Below are 10,918 nucleotides of genomic sequence, written 5' to 3'. Positions count from 1 at the left end.
TGCTGCCCGAGGTCTCCGGTCATGCGGCTGCTGAGGACGTGGTGATCCGGGTGTGGGTGAATGTCCCTGTCCACTCGTCTTTTCCTTCTCAGAGTTGCTCATCCGTGTGGTACAGAGTATAGCATCAGGTGACCAGCACCTGGGGTGTGCTTCTCCTTTCAGATGAGATTGCTCTGGGATGGGACAAGGGGAGACTATCCACCCTGCACTGATTATTTAGATAATTATCCCATGATGTTGGGTAATTCAGGAATAAGAAGGCAAAGGGGAGATGCTGCAGGCTTTGAGATTGGCTTTTGTGTTTTCTAATGATGCAATTAGCACAAAGGAGCCCTGATCATGAGCAGGGCCCTGCCTGAGCTCCCAGGCACTAAGTAATATTGATGGTGTTTGAAATAATTTCCCTGCATAGCTAAACGCCAAAGAAAATGCTGATTTCCACCAAACAGCCAGAAATTAAACTCTTCTCCTCTCCTCTGTTTTGTTTTGTTTTTTTTTTTTTTTTCTCCTTTGTGTGAATTACTTCTGGCCTTTCCAAACCCAGCACAGAGTTTAAGCAAAAATAAGGATTCCCTTGTCAAGCCCAGCTCCTCCCTCACCCTGGTTTGGCTCCCATTGAAGGTTGTGCCTTCCTGAACCTTTGGAGATGTTAAATATTGGTTATTTCTTTGCTTTTGTAGCAGCTTTGGCTTTTTAGTTTAAAGATACCTTTTGTTTCTTCCCTTCTCTCTTCTTACTTGTTAAAGTCTGATGTATTCTCTTTTGGTTATTAAGTTTTCTATGTTAATTGGAATTCTAATGAACTGCCTCAAGCTCTCTGATACATGCACACTGCCTTGCTTTAGCCTCCGAGTTTGTGGTCTTGTTTAATTAATGCCGGCTCACGTGACAAGCGATGCTCTCAGATGCCTTCTGTGTGGAGTCCCCTCCAGTCCCCTCTGGGTCTTGAGTTTCTCTCGTGGTCCTTGCAGCAATGTTACAGGGACAGATCCACATTTCCTAGCCCTGCGTAATGAGAGGAAATAGATTCAGCTCAGTGCCCGGGTGTTTTAATGAATCATCAATGTGTGCAGCTCTACGTTAAATTTGATGAGGTATTACTGTCCTAAGACACAACCGTTACTCAGGAACACAGCAATTGATCCGGAGTGTCTCTCCTTGTTGGGTGACCTGCTGGTTAGAGGTTTTGGTCTGTCATTTAGTTTTATCAGGCAAAATGCCAAAACAGAAAGAAAGCGGGAGAGCTGAGCTCTCCCAGACGAGCGCATCCCTTGGCTCCATCCCATGCCCCACGGGCACACAGCCTGGCCCCACACCAGCCATCCCGCTGCTGGTGGTGTCAGCTTTAAAAGCACATGTCCAGATAACATGCAGGAGGTCATGAGAGCCACCTGGGAAGGTTTCCACCATGACAGCTCTTGGGGTCATACTGGCTGGAGGTGTGAGCCATATGTCCCTCTCTGCCTGAGGAGCTGGGTCTGCACCTCAGCCGATCCATGGCTCTGCTCTTCTTCCTGAAGGGGGAAGCAGCATCCCCACCTTTGCCTGAGGCTCCTGGGCTCATTCCTGGGTGCACTGTGTTCTGAGATCCTTGTCCGAAAGCATCAGATGGATGTCCCTCATCCTCCAGCCCTGGCTGCCTTACAGAAGCCCCTGAGAACAGATTTTTCCCTTGCCCCATTTCTGACCTCCTCCAAGCACAGATTCACCCGCTTCTCTCTTGGCTTTGTTTCCTCGTTGTAAAGGGAAAGAAGCTGAACTGCCAGCATGGCAGGAAGGCAAGTGATCCTCACCGGAGCGGGGGAGGGGGTCCTTGGCTGACGAGTTCTGCCTCCATCTATTGGAGATGAAGCCCCAGGTTGCTGGCATGTGCAAGTGGAGCTCCTGAGCTTTCCTGTACAGAAGGAATTTGCAGTGGAACAGTATAACACGGGCAGGTCAGCTTGAAAACAGCTGAACTTTGCAGATAAGCAGTGAGAATTTATTTAAAAATTAAAAAAAAAATGTATATATCTCTCTCTCCAGCCTTCAGTTTCTCCCCAGTCATTGCTCATAAATCCAGGCGAGGAGTGAGGATCCAGCTTTCCACTCATTGCTCTGGGTATTTATTTTAAGACTTCAAGGAGATGTAGAAATGCCAGTTTCCTGACTCCGGAGCTCCGACCGCTCGGGGCTGACACAGAGCAGCTTCCCGTGGGCCGGCTGCCGGGAGGAGCACCAGGAGGGCTGCGGGATGGGAGCTGTGGGTTCAGCCTCTTTCCTCGAAGGCAGAGCAGCAGCAGCAGCAGCTTGCTGCCCACCTGCAAGCTCTTGCTGGAGCTAATGCTGTCACGATTGCTCTGGTGCTATCATAGGAGCATCCTGAGACAAGGCTGAGGTGTCCCCACACCCCCCGCCAGCCTGCTCCCGGCAGAGCCTGCCAAACCCCCTGGCAGGAAAGAGCTAAGGATGCTTTAATGCACAGGGAATACCTGGAGTATCCTGCGAGCCCTGGAGAAGGGCTATTTTTAATGGACGGTGCTCAGCTGAGTCCCCTAGGCCCCAGCCGGGCTGTGCTGAATGCTGTACAAACCTGCCTCAGCAGCATTAATCCCCCACCGGGTGTTGCTGTCCCCATCCTCTGCAGAGCCGCATGTCCAAACCCTCCTGGCGTCGTGCTAAAAGTACCGTGGCCTTTCATTGCCACTAATGCCCCTGGATGCAGAGCCAGCCCTACAGGGAGATAAGCAGTGGTTTCCAGAGCCCTGAAAGCAGCAGCGCCTGACATTGGTGGGGGGGGAGCTGGGGGAAGCAGCTGCCTCCATTGGCAGGGGTCGAGGGCTGCCTGCCTGGAACAAAGACTGACTTACAGGTAAGTAGGTTTAAACACAATTGATGCACCCAATTAGGGATGGAAGCAGGCAGCACCCCTCCGAGCTATAATCTATTGCCTCGCTAACATAATGGAAATTCAATTTGGGTGAAGGCAGGGAGGGAAGGGAAGCTGGCTGGTTGCTCGCCCTCGGCTGGTGCAGCTCTCTGTGCCCCGGGGGCTCTGCCATTCAAGCCCCGGTCCCCAGCACCAGGATCGAATTTGCTTCAGCACTGATGAGGTTAGGCAGCATCTGACTCAGGCTGGACCTGACATGGTAGGAGAAGAGAGGGCTGGCACGTGGGGAGATGCTTGCATGGATGGGCAATTGTCCCCGGGACCCCTGCCCTGATCAATGCTGTGTGCCGTTTCTTTGGCCACATCTACCCCTCAGCCTTTGTACCAGAGCTGCAGAGGCTGGCCCAGCCCTGTGGCTCACAGGAACCGTTCGATAGGCACCCCAGGGCTGGGGTAATTTTAAATCACCCTTTTAAAAGGATCATTTTTGCTCAGCCCCGGTCCATCACAAATCACAAGGGATCTGCAGGCTGCTCGTTGGCTTTGTTGAGCACTGAGAGGGTGCTAGGGCTGCAGACCTGAGTTTGCATTTGCCCAGGAGAGGCCCAGGTGAGTATTTGATGTCCCTGTGTCACCTGAGCCTTGCTGGGCCAGGGGGAATGATTAGGGTGGCTACCTCAGCTGCATTGTTTTGCATGGAAATCTCCACCTGTGACTGCAGCAGTTGCTATTTAACCCACAGGTGTGCTGGGTACCAACTGAGACAGGATACTGGGAGGAGGTTGTGACCCAGTAGCAGTGGGTAGGAAGAGCCATTCTCTCCTCCCTGTTTGTGCCTTACAGCACAAGAGAAACTAATGCTGTAATGTCGCCCTTGCTAAGCCTCTGCTTATCCCTACTTCTTTCTCTCTCCTAGCCTGGTTTTTTGGGTTTTTTTTTTGGGGGGGGGGTGGCTGGGTTTATTTTTTTGCCTTCTTCAGGGCCAGGTTTTTCTCTCTTTTGCAGCAAGCAATGCCCCCTGCCTCATCCCCCATGAGGACTGCATCTGAAGGGACCCAGCCATGCGGTTGGACTTCCCCACTGCCACTGGAGGAGTCTCCCTGGCCTGGGGACAGAATTGGACCTCAGCTTCTCTTTATGGCTCAGTCCCACTGCTCCTGCTCCAGCAGTGGAGGTAAGGATGGCCACGCATGGAGGAAGCTGAGCAGCTCCCATCTCTTCTGCCTCTCCTCCTGGTCCGGCTGTGCACTGCAGCTCTTCTGCAGAGCGGTGGGCAGGTGGATGGGCTGTGCCATGGTGAGTTGGTGGTAAGAAAGCAGGAGAAAGTCCAAAGTTAGCCAAAGGAGAGCATCGTTTGCTCTTTGGGAGGTGCTGCCTCGCCAGGAGCTCGAGGCCGGGTTGGCAGCCAGGTCCCTACCCTCCAGGCTGTTTGTGCAGCTCAGCAGCCCAGAGAAATTCCCTCCCCAGTGCTGCTGCAGCTGAGCCACCTAATGAAATCTAGTTGCCTGTGCATGCTATATTAAGGTTACCATGGATATGGTGCCACAAACACTGGGCTGTGGCTTTGTTATATAAACAGGAGAGATTGCCACAAATACTCAAAATATCTGAAAAGGACAGGAAGAGACAAAAGGCGTTCTCTGAGTTTGTTTATAAAGGGTTGTGTGATCCAGTGGATAGTGCCAGTGGGAGGTGTGAGATTTGTATTAGCTTTGAGAAGTGGTGCATAACCAGGTGGTGGTCTCTGGAGACTCTCCCTGATCTCCAACAGGATCTTTCTAAACTGGTCAAAAAAAAGTGCTGGAAAAAAGTCACTGACCCTGCTCACGACTGAGAGCTGGGCTTCCTGCGGATCATGGTATGAAGTGCATCGTTCTTCACGCTCAAGCTCATCCTAGCTGAGCTTCGTGCAGATCTTGGCCCTACCCAGTTTCTGCCATGTGCAAAGAGATACCGCTGCCTGCAGGACTGGTGATGGTGGTGCAGACATAGTCATCAGCTCTCCTAGAACTGCCCACACCTGAACCTGCTCAGCAAGACCATCTAGCTAATCTTGTACCACTTCAGGTACAGAAAGTCCCTTGTACAGTTTGAGGAATCATGTAATTTGAAGAAAAAACTGCTCTAGAAATGGAGGTGGGATGTAAGGGAGATGGAGACATCAGAGTGGCTAAAATTGTATTGTACTCCCACTCCCCTGCCAATAAAAACACCATAAATAAAGTGGCTTTGCAATAACCATCTCCACGCAGTGTAACACAGATGCACATGTCCCTGCAAAAGATGCTCCAAGCGGGATAAACTCTGCTCTAACCTGCTCTGCAGGAGAGGCACGACAGGCTTGCTCCAGTCTTATCATGGTGATGGCTCTTTTCTTCCCAGCAGGTGCTACCCCCGAGCTCTAAGTCTCCATCAGTGGCTTCCTCTTCCCATCCTCACCTGTGGGTGATGTTCCCAGCCCATGGCTCTTTCAGCTCCCTCCTGGCCTTCCAGATGCCCTTCACCATGGGAGGACCATCCATCCACTCGTTTTCTCTCCTGTCTCTCTCCCTGTGAGCTGGAGCAGACATCTTTCCATGCTTCATTATTTGACATGTGGTGGAGAATACTAAAATGCAGTAAGGAAAGATCTGCTTTATCATTTAAGAACGCACCAGGTCCAGTTTTTGCCCTTCAGGTGTAGGACACCTGCAGTGCCCTCCCATATTACCTGCCAGCCCTGATTTTACAGGATCCATCTTCAATTTTATGGAGTAACCTCTCGCGTCTCCAGGGTGGTGGGAAAGAGTTCTTCAGTTTGGTAGGAAACAACAGCAAAAGGAGCTGGAATCTGCTGTGGGCATGGGTCCAGGGGAAGGGCTGTCTGCCATGTGAGTTGTCAGGAGTGTGGGTTGGTGCTGAGCCCTTCTGCGTGGGGCTCTGCTCTTTGATGCTGCCAGCCTTTCTTGTTCCTTTTCCTCTAGCCATTGCTTTCTGGCACTAAGCTGCTTCCTGAAGATTACACAGCAAGCCAGGATCAGCATCAAGAGGAGCCAATCCAGGAGAGGACATGGGGCCAAAAGAGCCTGAGGAGTTTGAAGATGCAGCTTTATCAGCTTAGCAAAAGGGTTGGTGTGTTGAATGACAAAGGCTGCAGGCCCTGCATGCTTGGAGCTTGTAACAGACATGCCAGCAGAATGTCTAATAAAAGTAGAAATGGTGGATAAACATGATTTTCTCCAGAAAACTCAACATGGCTTCCATACAGGGAGTGTTTGCCCTACAGACCTCTAAACAACCTCAAAGGAGTCAATAAGGTTGAAGAGGAAGGTGTTTCCAGGAGATACGGGCTCTTTGGCTCTCCAAGGCTGTGCCAGAAGGCTCCGCGTGATTCCCACCATGGCCCAGATGCCACTGGAAGGATTATTGCCCCAGGTCCTCCCATGCCCCCTTCAGGCCAGCAGCCCCTCAAAGCTGATGCCTTTGGGGTGAGGGCTACCCTGTGTAAAGGGGCAGGAGGAATCCGTGCTTTTTAAAGGAAAAAAGCCACCATTCTTAAACTCACCCTTGCCTCTCTATAACCTTTAATATCTCCTTTAATTGGCATGTTCATTCGAAGCAGCGGCTGCGCAGGATCACATTCCAACAGCGCTGGCACATCACGTCGGTGCAGAGGCACGAGCTGGCGGGTGTGATGTGCCGTGATGTGCTGTGATGTGCCAGGCAAGCCCTACCACAGAGCAGCCTTCGGGCGCATGTTCCCCCCGAGCATCTCTGACCCAGGTTGCTCTGGCTGAGGCTGGCATCATCCCTGACCCTTGGCATACGGTGCCGGTCACGGGCTTGGATATTGAACACAGCAAGCGTGGAGCATGCTGACGCATGGCACTGGGTAATTCATCTGTTCACGTTAAAACCAGTTATTTAAGAAGCAGTTTCTCTCTGTTGCTACTTTGTTAACTCTGTTATGCAGATGCAGCCCTTGGTGCTCTGAGGTTGTTGCCTTCAAGGACAGAAACCTCTCAGAGTAACACATGGCAGTCCTAGCCCTGGGGTGTCCTCAGCTCCCCACCTGCCTGAATCAGTGCTGGAAGCCATGGCAGTAGGTGCAGGAGGGGCACGAGGGCCACCAAGCAAGGTCTCGGTTATGGGCAGTTGTTAGGGCTGTGTTCATGAGCTGGCTGGTTCCTGCATCATGGGTTATTAAAGCAGTGGGAAGAAAGGCTGCTACGGAAGAGCATGAACCTAGGGATCAGGCTGCTGTTCTCACCTAAACAAAAAGTTTGCATTTAAATCCAGTGAAGGTGGCTGAGGTGCTGTGAGCGTGTACTCATGTCCCAGCGAGAGGAGGAGGATGCGGTGGAGACCCTTCAGACTACTGTCATGAATATTTGGGATCAGCTTGGAGAGTGTCCAAGAGAAGGCACCTCCATAATTGTGGGGAAAAGGTCCATCAGGACCAAGAAGCAGCTATCGCTACAAGGAGGTAAGCCTCCGCCTACACAGCTGCACACGTGGGGTCCTATTTACTGCTGGGGAGCTTAAAGCAAAAACAAATACCGGGGAGCAGCAAACAACAAGGCCCTGCCCTTCGGAATGGAAAAAGACAGTATTTGGCAGGTGATGACAAGGTGGTGTTGTCACTGTCCCACACCTAAACCCACTCCCAGGGTCTGCCATAGGCAGAAGCTGCATGGCATGTGCCCACGAAACGCGTGGGGGTGGTATATCAGAGCCCTAATGCTGTGTTTCCCTGGTGGAGCGAAGCACCGGCAGAAGCCACGGGGTCCTTTGGTGACATTAAGTGCCCTCTGCTACCCTGTTTTGGGTATATGTGTATTTTATCGCATCCCTGTGAGGCCATGCGCTTGGTGTGCGTCATGTCCATCAAACTGCAGTTGCTGAAAGAGGCAGCCTAGAAACAGCACCGCTGTCCCCCAGGCTGGCAGAGAACTGGGAATATGGGCAGAGAGCCGGGCACTGTCTCAGCAGCCCGTTGCTCCCAGCAATTGTCAGGTTTGGTTGTGGTGTGTGGTCACGTAGCCCCTTGGTGAAGGGGGCTTGCAGGTGGAAGATGTCCTCAGGGTCATGACAACCAGATGGGAACCTGCCCTCCCCTGATGGCAGCGCATCATGAATTGCTCCTTGGGGGTGGAGCAAGCTGGAGGTGGGGATGAAAAGCTTGATGAAGATCATACAATATTCCTGGGCAGCTTGATCCCAAGTCCTGAGTCAAGTGTGAGGAAAACAAGAATTTTTGGGTGCAGGAGTGTGAATACATGAACTCATGGAAGGATTTACACTGAGAGTAACCCGCTGATGGTGGCGGAGGAGGGCAGGTGATTATAACCTGAACCCTGTACTTAAAACCTACAAATTATTTGGCTCTTGGCTGCTGTCGGTCTGTTTATCCCACAGACTTGGCAGGCAGAGGACACTTCCCAAATGGCAAGAGGGGTTGATAAAAGTTGTGGCTGGCCAGCTGCCACCTCTTGAGGCTATCAACTGACTTCCAAACGGCAGGTACTAATTAGCACTTTGCTTCTGTAAAAAATTATGTTGTGAAAAGCATCACAGCTCTTTGTGCTCTGTGTTTGTACAGCCCCTAGCATGACGAGACCGTGCTTATGATCTTGGAGGTCTTGCGCATCACTGCAATATAGAAATACATTATTAAAAACATTGTCTCATTCATAGGTAACTGGTCTTCACAGAATTGCTCTTCGAGTAAGCAGAGCTTCAGAGTCTGGAAAACAAACTCTATACTAAACTGGAAAACAAGGCAGCCCAAGTATTTGCAAAGTCCTTGTTATAACATTGTTTTTTCTCACTTCTGTCCTGGGCTCAGATGAGCGGAGAATCGCTTTGACATACTCCCTGGGAAGCACCAAGGCTGTTTATTGCAGTGCAGGAGCCCAGGCGTAGAGACCAAAATGAATGGCCCAAGCAAAGAACCTCTGTAGTTGTTCGTACTTCTGAAGAAGGACACAATGATAAATCGCTAGACAGTGACATTTGACCCATAAAAGTAATAAAAAGCTAAAATTGTTTTTTTTTCCTGGCATAGCTTTTCCGTATCTTTTGCACGTAGTCCAAGCAACCTTGAGGAAAAACTAACAGGAACCATGACACAGACTGTTCAGTACTAACCAATATGGTCTGTAATAATTAAACAATAACAGCCATAAGTAGACACTCTAAAGATAAACTGTATTTTGCCCCTGTGCTTTCATTTCTTGTCATTAGACTGGGTGGCTTGCCTCTCAGATCTCTGCACAGGCGTTTGAACTGCATGCAAAGTGTGCCGAAATTGCTGGCAGTAATTAGTTTATTTAGGGAGCAATTAATTAAACGCGACTGTTTCCCTCTCTATAGATTAAAAGAGTGCTATAAGCGATACAGTCTTTAAAAGAGAAGATGTGCTATTAAAGGACCAGAGACTAATTATTCTCATCAGTCAACAAGGACAGTGCGAGTATCGACGGGCTAAAACAGTCATAGAGAAAAATGAAGTTAGCTCTTAGGGATCGCCTTGGGACCGTGGGCGCGAGCGAGGCCAGGGAAACGAGCGCTGCAGGGCGAAAGTCACGGGTCACGACAGACAGAGGCTCTCCAGGGGAACACATTCGCCTATCCAATGTCACCGACGGAGGCTAGCAGAGGTGGTGGCCTGCAGGAGGGTCCCTGTGACCTGAGGAGTTCGACAGCTTGTAGAAAACGTGGGTGACAGCTGCTGAGGCTGATGGCAGAGGGTGCCATCAGGCAGGGCTGGCAGGGACCCCTGGGACCCACGAGCATCCTGCGTGCCTGGTGGAGCACAGGCACCGTGCTGCTCCGCAGAGCCTGGGATGCAGTGGCAGAGCTGGGGCAGCTTTTTCTTCCCTGTCACACCAGCTTGGGGACAGGGGACAACCTCCTTTCATGGCTGTGATGGTTCTTTCTATGCCAGTGCCTCTGCAGGTTGCCTACCTGCTAGAGGGGTAGCGCTGACTGGAATTGGCAGGTTTTGTCCCAAATTCTGCTCTTACCAAATGCTGCTTTTTTGGGCACTGGGATGTGACTGCCACCCGGACGCTATGGAAGCCTTGTGAATCCCTGCTGCCAGCGTCACGCCTGCCCCATGTGTCCCGGCACCTTCGCAGAGAGCCATGGCCCAGGAATTCTGAAGTTCTGAGGGTGTGCAGAAGCGGGCAGGGGTCTGGGGATGCCCCCTCACCGGGGGTGGCTGTTCCTAAGACCCCACAGCAAAAGCCACCGCTCAGCTCCTGATGAGCCCCACGGGGGCAAAGCCATGGCACATGTGAGGGGTCCCAGGACCCTTGGGGGGCTTATCGGGGTCCTCGGGGGGCTAAGCAGGGCATGCTGTGGGCTTTGCCTTGGTTCCCCCCCCTCTTTCTCCCTGCAGGGGGGTGGGATGCTTTCCCAGTGCCAGCACCAGGGATGAAGGCTCCCGAAGGTAAACCATGTGTCCCCAGACTCCATGGGGGGGTGACTCAGTTCTGGGGAGGGTGACTGGCTCTGTGAGATGGTGCCCCAGCTCTGTGGGGGGTGTGAGTCGGTTCTGGGGGGAGTGACTGGCTCTGTGAGATGGTGACCCAGCTCCATGGGGGGGGTGACCGGCTCTGGAAGGGGGTGACCATCTCCAGGGGGGGGGATGACTTGGGTCTGTGAGGGGGTGATCGGGCTCTGTGGGGGGCTGACCCGGCTCTGTAAGGGGGTGACCGGCCCCGGGTGGGGGGGTGGGGGGGAACTCGGATCAGTGAGAGGGTGCCCATCTCCATGGGGGGCTGACCCAGCTCCGTGGGGGTGTGATTTGGGTCTGTGAAGGGGTGACCAGCTCTGTGGGGGAATGACTCTGTTCTGGGGGGGCTGACCCGGCTCTGTAAGGGGGTGATCGGCTCCCGGGGGGGGGTGCGTGTGACCGGTTTCGGGGGGGGGAGTGGGGGTGTGTGACTCGGCTGTGGGGGAGGTGACCCAGCTCGTAGAGGCCACCCCCCGGGGGGGGCTCCGAGGCCCGTCCCGCTGCGCAGCCAGGCCGGCAGGCGGGTGTCGGGGCCCGGCGGCAGCGGC

This window comes from Falco cherrug, chromosome 9, assembly GCF_023634085.1.
Source record: "Falco cherrug isolate bFalChe1 chromosome 9, bFalChe1.pri, whole genome shotgun sequence".
In the NCBI taxonomy this organism is placed as follows: Eukaryota; Metazoa; Chordata; class Aves; order Falconiformes; family Falconidae; genus Falco; species Falco cherrug.
This window is presented reverse-complemented; position numbering follows the sequence as displayed.